We start from the raw sequence: 8,853 nt of genomic DNA on the forward strand, positions 1-8,853 counted from the left end.
AAAAAGTAGCGAAAGAGCTAACGGTCGAGAACACGTAGGGCTTCAAAACCGGCTCGCCAGCGCGCGAATTTCTGGGTAAGAGGCCGCCGAGCCGCCGCTTATTTGATTGAGCGAGCCGAGATTTCGAAGTAGCGTTCTGTTGAGCGCCGCTGGTTCACGGCCTTTGTTCACTTGAGCGCGGATGGCGGTCGTATCGTCTATTCTTTCTTATCTCTTTTTTATTGCAATCTTTTGTATTCCTTCCACTTTTGCTGAGATCGGCAGGCATGTAACGCCTGTTCGTTCGATATTTACGGCCCGGGCAGTTGTGCTAGGCGGTGCTCTCGCTCCCACACGTCGGGCTTGATCTTTTTTTACCTGTCTCACAGTACGATGCTTGCGGCTATTGTGGGCTGTCAGCAACAGAAACTACTGCGAAGTAGCTGCAGTGAGGCAACGGTGTATGCTTTTGCGTAGTTTGTATGACCGTACACTGTATTAGGTATGGCGCAATGCCACTGTTCATCATTGGTATATCAAGCTTTCCCAAGCCTCACCGTCAATGTACTCCACGCTTTTACATCTGCCAGGTGGTCAGACATAGCCTTACGTTATATCTCACTACCTTCGAAGAAGTTCGTTTCAATAGGAAGTCTGCTTTAAATATAACTGAAATCGTGAGCCTTTATACTTTAACACCTTGATAAAACAAAGCCTAAACTACCTCACCCCTGTCTGCATCCGTATCATCCACTATCCAAGTGAAGTAATTAATTAAAACGCAAAAGCTACCTTTTTTTCTTTCATTCATAGCAATCGTCTATGGCACGGCTCTTGACATCGGCTTCTATGATGGTACGCTACAAAAAGTGCCGGTGTTATCCTTTATATCACCTATCGGACCATTACAAAAAAGAACAAAGCTTAAGTGCTTTAGCTGCCTCCGAACAGCCTGTTCTCTACTTCCTGACAAAAAAGTTCAGCTTCTCAGAGCACAGCGCAAGCCATGAAAATTTATGCTCCCGATAAGCCTAACAAAACCATCGCTCATCGGCCTGGCCGACTTTCGCAGGAAAAAGCCTTGATTGCCATTATTATCCTGGGCACTTCGGTGGCCGTCCCTTATTATTACACGCCCTGCTCCCTTCCTCCTGTTCGAACTCATTTCCTGACTTTACGCCGCCTCCATGCTCCCGCTTACGCTCGAACAAACGCTCACGCACACTCACGCAAGCGCATTCAAACATGCACGCGTAAGCTAGGCATATATCGCTGCTTAAAGGGAGAAATTGGGGATCCACGGGATAGAAAAGGTAGAAGAGGAAGGAAGCAAGCAAAAATGAGGGAAGAAAGTGCACTCGGGGCTTATTCCGAAGGCACGTGGCCTTTCATTTGATGATGAACGACCATGATGAAGAGCCGGCAGCGTTCCTGCCTCCGTTCTGAACGCAAATCCATTCGTTCTTTAGCTCGGTGCCTCGTGCGCTTTCCGCGGGTTATGAGAATCAGGAGTGCTCTCCATATGCCGGCCTCGCCTTGCATAACTCCTCGTTTATTGTGCGGAATTGAATCGCGGGGAGCAGCGCCGCTTACCCTCTTCTTTTCTCTCCCTCTTTCCTGAACTCTTGGCTTCTGTCTTCCAGTAGCGGCGAGGGAAGGCGGACATCGCAGGACAGAGAGGGTTGCGTTCGTTTTTTGAACGTGAATGCTTTCCCTCAGGTTTCGGACGATTACCGGTCGTAAATTAATTTTCGCGCTAACGTCGCGCCGAGATTATTATTTATTGCTTTTGCTAATGATTGCGTAATCACTACGGGCGTCTACCTGTTAAGCACCAATATTGTCGCGCAGCCTCACAAACACGCGACGGAGCGGCCTCAAGGACGAACTCTTATAAAAGCGCGCTCTTGTCATTCCCTCGTACTTCTGCGCTTCCAACATAATCACCTGTTTTTGAACAATCAGTATAAAAATCCGTGAAACCACTCTATTTTTCCTGCAGTGCAAGAATTCTTTATTATATGTTGTTGTGGAGTTCTCTTTTTATGGAACTGTGCAAGTGGGAAATCGCAGGTTGCAGGAAAATTGTAGCATGGAGTCAGTGGATCTCGTTCTTGCGCAATGCTGGGTAATGTGTTCAGTACGCGAAGATTCTGGCACATCTCTTCAAAACGCAACAAAACGCAAGAGCAGTGGCATGATAGCTTGCGGTTTGTTGTTAAACAGTGTCCTATATGGGATATTTGTGACTATGGGGTAACATAAGTGTTTGGGCAGTGAACGGATTTTGAAAATGTATGAGTATGTGAGTATGGTTCCTCTGTCTCTAAGTGATGGTTCGTTGGTTTCTACATAAAGACTTTGTAGTTTTGGTTTGCTTTATTTGTGTTTAACGTCCCAAAGCGACTCAGGCTATGAGGGACACCGTAGTGAAGGGCTCCGGAAATTTCGACCACCTCGGGTTCTTTAACGTGCACTGAGATCGCACAGTACACGGGCCTCTAGAATTTCGCCTTCATCGAAATTCAGCCGCCGTAGCCGGGACCGAACCCGCGTCTTTCGGGTCAGCAGCCGAGCGCCGTAACCACTGAGCCACCGCGGTGGGGTATAAAGACTTTGTGAGCGACGTCCACAATGCACCAGTGGAAAGACGCAAACCCAAGTTGTGTGCAGGATCTGATCGTTTAAGGTATGATGGTCTCACTGACCCATACATCCATAATCCAGGGCAGAGCGTACTACAGAGCGGTAAATTTGTAAAAGACATGTCGTATCGGCCCCCCCCCCCCCCCCCCCAGTGTTTCAGTGACAGTACTTGGAGTAGGAAAACCTAAAACAACATCAAATGCGATTAAGAAGCATTAGTGAAACGTCATTTAACACTGATTTATCACAAAAGGATCGGGAGGAAAGCGTCATGTTTCGACGCATTTCATTTCCTTGTATATTATTTTCAGCTGAATGATTGCGCTTAGAAAGTCGCCATTTATACACATTAGATTTATTCTAATTCTCGCAGTAGCTGCTGTGGCCGAAGTAAGTAGTGGCAGTTGTATGTGGGAGGAGTTCCGTGAAGTTGCACTTAATGGGCTGAATTGGGTGGAGCGAGATACCAACTCTAGTAGCAGCACAGGTGCTTAAGCTTTCTTATCACTTTTGTATTACTTAGTCTGCTCTTTCTGTGCGGCTTGTTAGAGGCATTGACACCTCTCCCAAATTAAATTCTACGATTCTTTTCTTTAACTTTTTAGACTCGTGTTGGCAACATTTCAACAAAATTAGTGATTTCTTGAACGCAGCAAAACTTCATTTCTTTTTTTTATTCTATACGCTGCAACTGAACAAATAGTAGTCACAGGGATAACCTCTTGATTTGTGCTAATTCCTCACCAAATCGACGAGATAGTGTGTCCTGAAATGCCCTTGCAAAGCGTTTCCAGCTGAAAGATGTACAGTCTTTGTCAAAAGTTTAGAGCCCAGGGGGTTCACTTCGAAGTTTTATATTGGGACTCCAGGAGCATTCATGAAAGTCCTACCTAATGCAGGAGGCAGTAGCAGAAGTCTTCTCATGTCCAGGAAATTTGAACCGCTAGGGATCCTTTCAGAACGACACAGTGTGGCTCAAAAGAGAACCCCCCGAGCTTCAAACTTTTGACAAAGGCTGTACCTTCCTTCGGTTCATTCCTTATAGTGCAGCCACGCAATATTGCATCACTCACACTTAATTATTGCCCGAGAGTTCCTTGAAAGAGTGAGAGCAAAGACTCATTCTATCTGTTTCTAGGTTACGCTTCAACTCGCAAAGAAACTTTCTTTCCTTCGAACTTCTCAAAGTTAACCGTGGCGTTTCAGTAACTTTCCGTCCAACTGTTACACATTACTTTCTCCGTTAAAACTCCTCCCACAGGCTGTGCTCATTATTCGATGCGTATTTACTTTTGCAGCGCACCATCTGGATGTTCTTCGCTTTGCGTTTCGCGCAGCAGTCATCTTCAACAGGGCGCGAACTGTTGTCGAGGAGCGGATATCGATTATGAGGGCCACGCATAGGGCTTCGGGGCCTGGCCCGCTCTGTAGCAGCAGTTCGCTCACGCGAGTCTTATGCGGACCGTGCTCACGTCTATGGCAGTTGCCGACCATGCCTTGCGGCTGCCACGGGAGCACCGCAGCTTGGCGTCCTCGCTCGCATACAAATGAGGATGGCGCGCGCGAGCGCTCAGTTCTGCTCTCGGGTTCGGGCCTCGCGCTTGGATGCGCTCGCGCTGTTCGATGTTTTTGTTTGCCGATTCCTCGCGCTGGCCACTGCTTTCGGCCGGATGCGTTAGCATTATTCGCCGCACGCGCCATATCAGCCAGAACAAAATGCGGACTTTCGCCCTCATCGAAAGGCACTCGCGGCCTCCTTCCTACTCAGGTTTGGGGTCCCACATGCTACGTATTCAGAAAACTCTTTCTCCTTTGCCCTTGCAACTAGCTGGTGCCGTTAGGAGCCAATAGGCCGTAGCTCGAGGCAAGGTTAAAGAAATTCAGGGCTGAGGTTGAATGCAAGAGGAATACAGACAGAAGAAAAAGCCTGAAGTTAGGTTAGAACGAAGAAGCTATGATGCTTGAATAAGAAAGTAGCCGATTGTCACAGCTCTGAATTCTAGCTGCAAGCACATATAGGTCATCGCTTGAAAGGTGTATTTCACTCGGCATATACGACGAATCTCGTAAATGTCATCGTGATATAGGCTTTCAATTATACTTTTCAATTTGATACCAACGCTGGCATCGGCATAGTTTTCTACAATCGTATTTTATCCAGCTTTAAAAGATCTCTTTCATACTACTGCCCCAAGAGCTGTCTCAATGGCCATTCAATGGTGCTTCTCTTAACTTTGCCGGAGGCCCTCTTTACTGATGAAACGTGCTCAGGTATGCACGAAACTAGCTATGTGCAGCAATAATAAAAAAGATGGTCGAGCGCCATGAACATACGTCCGATATGCGCCAAATATGAGCTCGTATTCTACGGCGCTTCCACGGACATGGTTTGTTTTGTGTGCATGCGTGTCTGTGGGATAAAGAAGCACGTCATCGTAAGATATACGTAGATACATAAATAGATACGCAAGAGTAGATACGTAATCAGGTGCTCACTAGCATGCCACTCTTCTAGAGCGTTATTCGACTCTCGTTACGATGGAACATGCTGCACGTTGAAAATACCAGGATGCGTGATTGCACGCATTAGCGGAGTTGTTAACTGCCCGTCACGGTAGCTAGAAACACCGCGTTTGCTTCCCGCTGCTGTAGCGATAGGTCGGTACAAACGAATTCACTGTCTTATGCTCATCCGTCAATAGAGCGCAGTGCTTCGGAAGATGACCGTTCTGTGAATAATTTTCATTTGCTGATCCAAAGATTAATCCGAAATCTGTAACGAGCTTGCACATGCCTCGATGATTTAGACGGCAACCGAGCCACAATTAGAGATATTGCAACAACTCTATTGCGATAAGAGACGAGAATGGATGCCCACTGGGACACCTCTTCGGACAGATATGTCACACTTGCTCGCGCAGGTAGAGTACGGTGCACACCGTCTCGCAGTTTACTGGCACCGGTTTGAAAGCTGCAGCCGGCGTCACCAAATCACGGGGCGAATCGTCAAAACCGTTAGGACATTAGAATGCTGCCTAGTTGGTTTGCAGCGAGTTAGGTATCTTATGCAAGAACTGAGGCATTGCTGAGATCACTCAAGAGCCCTCATCTCTTTCCCCCAGTGCAGGGTAGCAAATCGGCTCCAGCTACTGGTTAACCTCCCCGCCATTCTTCCTCCTCCTCCTCACGAGCCGCTGCAACGTGCAACATGTTTTAGAAACTCAACCCCTGTTTGCAGTCGGCCACTAAAGCTTCAATATCAGTGCTAACAAAATGCGAGACAGGGGAAAGCCGAATGCAACAGGGTTGTGCCCAAGATATTGTTTTCCAAGGGGGGAACCGGATAGTTGGCAGAGAGTTTTCCCACCTTCTAAAATTCAAGAGGCTGTACTGGTCTCCAAATTGTGGCAGTGGCAGTTGTGTGGTGACTGCTTGTGTGCGTGGTGGCGGATATCTGCTAGGTCACATACTTATTCCACAAACTCGCATCTATAATTATCATTTAAGTGTAATTATGGTGGAGCGACTGCCAAATGCAGAGCTTAGGGCTAATCCCACCTGTAGCTTTCAACCATTTCAACCGCAACCTCAACAAAATATGGACTGTACAACAATTGATCAATGAAGGCAGCAAAAGTTTTCCCTCTTTACAAGCCATGAGAACAGGGGTATTCTGAGCGCTCATAAACCATATTTGAGCTCTGTTAATAGGCATCACACGTTTTTGTCGCTTGGAAAAGGCAGCCGGTATTTTCTTTGTTGTGGCTGCTATGCTAGTGGGTGTTGAGTTAACAAACAAGACTGGCCGTGCATCACAGCGCCAAGGCTGACTTGGAAAACTCAGAAGCAAGGGTTCGCGCTTGGAGGGCCACATATTAAAGCGTTGGCAACAGCTGGCTGCAATGTTACTGCGCGATAACACGTTTCTCGGCCTACGAGTCAGCTTGTTAACCGGTTATCACTTTTTTCTCTTGCCGCATGCTTTCTATTGATGCTTAAGCGTCACTCTCTTTCCGCAAAAATAAAAATATCCTCAAACTCTTGCAGGCCGTATGGTTCGGTGATCTTTAAAGGGAGATTAAGTTAAGAAATGGTTCGTTGTCGAGCAATTTGAATCGCCGCGGGAATAATATGTCATGAAAAACAGATTAAAAAGTTGTGTCGCCGTGCTGCCACACGTGGCCGAAGTGACACAAAAGCAACAGTCCCTAGTTGACTTGTGTCCTGCTTTCTTTTAATATGGGAAATTTTTTTCGCTTTCACCAACCTATAAGCAGGTTATATATGTTAGTGAAATGCTTATACCATGTTTCTCTGCTCAATGTTGACAAGATGCCGTCAGTACTACTTCCATACGGATTGTACTTTCTAGCCTGCACGTGTGTGTGCGTGGTTGTGTTTGTGCGCCTGTGCGTCCCGTTAAGGTTATAACTCACGTTGCGTAATCTGAGTTTGAGAGACTCTGGGGGAGAGTATAAAAGAGAGCACAAAGTAGCGTGGATAGTTTTCTGCATTTATGACAGCTGTGAATAATGGAGAACGGCTTCCCCGCGTGTCTGCTCTGCCGTTTGTATTGTGTTGGTATTATTGTTTTGCATGTATGTTGGTCCTGATACGTCGGATGGCGTGAGTAATGCTTCCACAAAATGAGTCCCTTGAGCTCGCGATCAGCGAGAGCTTGTGCTTAGACAAAGCGCTTCGAATTGGCTTTTTTCTTTTTCAGAACAGCCTACGTTTGCAGTGGCAGGAAACATCTGAAAGCTTTCGCCGTCGCTGTCTGCCCGTTTTTTTTTTTTTTCCCCAATTCCTCCTGGCCACTCTTTTTTCTCCATTAAAGCGGCGTTTGTCCTGTTTAATGTGCTGCGCGAATGCGACACCGAAGGCGACGAATGAAAGTTTACGTGCAGTTTAAAAATAGGAACAACACGTAATAAATGGCTTTTAGTTTTTAATATTTTTCTGAATAATTAGCTGATAGAAGAAAACGTGTCATAACTTTATAAATAAAATCATTCTATCATCCTTTTTGATATCGATACTCGCAAGCAAAGAATAACTTGGTCTGCATTTTTAAAATTCGGATAACATGTAATCAATTGTTTTTAGGTATTAAAAATTCTCCCGAATACTTTGTCCATAGATGAAAACATATCATAACTTTATAACTAACAACATTTTGTCATCGTTTTTTTAACAATTTTTTTTAACAAGATACAACCTGATCACATGGTAATATTAAGGAAAAAAAATAGAACTTCAATAATTCACCTTTTTCGCTTCAGTTTAAACTTCATAAACATAAACACAGTAATAAAGAGCCAGTGATTCAATTTTTACGGAAATCAAGAATTTGATGGAGTTGTCTTCAGTGCACTTTCAAAGCCTCTCGGAAAATTTCTTTTCCTGAAGTTTTTGTGTTCACGACCGTACATACAAACTTGAAAGCCAGCGAAACTGATTTTTTCTTTTTTTTTTTTGCTGTCGAAACCGGTAGCGAGAGCGTGGCCTTCACAGAAGGAAGCTGTTGAAATTCCTCTTGTTACCCATTGTCTGGCGGTTCGCTCTTGCTCTTGAAGAAAAAAAATGCTTGAGCTATGCAACGGCCCAGTTAAATAATCGGCGCGAGCCGGCTGCTGGGTGGCGGAGGTGGCGGTTGCTTTACGCTAAAGATTACAACGCTCTCCCTCCAGTGCGGCCCACCTAGAATGTACCTCGTCCAAAAGGGCAGTAGTGGAAGTCGAAGGTTCGCCTTCCAGGCGTTGCTGCCTGCCCAGCTCTCGCCGCTGCGGAGTCTTCGTCACCCCCTCTTCCTCGGTATGGCTACGCCGCCGGTCGGCTTCTCTGCAATGAGCACAACTGGGTCTTGTCGACCGCAAACCTCGCGAGTCTGAGCGTCTTTTTATTCTGCAATGGCTCTAATCCCGGCAAAGATATGCTAGTGCGGGCTCCCCTGTATATTTCATTAAAATATTGGTGATATTTATCTTGATAAGATTAATCAAAAGGTTAATAAAAGAGCAGCTGCTGCACCACCCGCGCTCTGTCTTTGCGGTTTGTTATTTTTGCCTCAGAAGGAATCTTGGCTGAGCTCCCTCGCACCGAGGACTTCGTTTCCGTGAGCTGCAGCCTCTAGGAGGGGAAAGAGGAACGCAAAACCGATCATAAAGGTTCATAAGCCCGATGGCCTTCGCGGCTCCGATAGCGAGCGGTGAGCGGCATCGCTGCATT

The 8,853-nt window shown here is 46.2% G+C and overlaps 1 protein-coding gene across 1 annotated transcript in view; it reads left to right on the forward strand.

Moving 5' to 3' along the window:
- Positions 1-8,853, forward strand: part of jus (EB domain-containing julius seizure protein) — a 159,700-nt gene that overhangs the window by 118,378 nt on the left and 32,469 nt on the right. The gene's annotated exons all lie outside the window — the stretch shown is intronic.

Source organism: Amblyomma mixtum, chromosome 6 (assembly GCF_055824585.1).
Source record: "Amblyomma mixtum isolate Tamu chromosome 6, ASM5582458v1, whole genome shotgun sequence".
Taxonomy (NCBI): Eukaryota; Metazoa; Arthropoda; class Arachnida; order Ixodida; family Ixodidae; genus Amblyomma; species Amblyomma mixtum.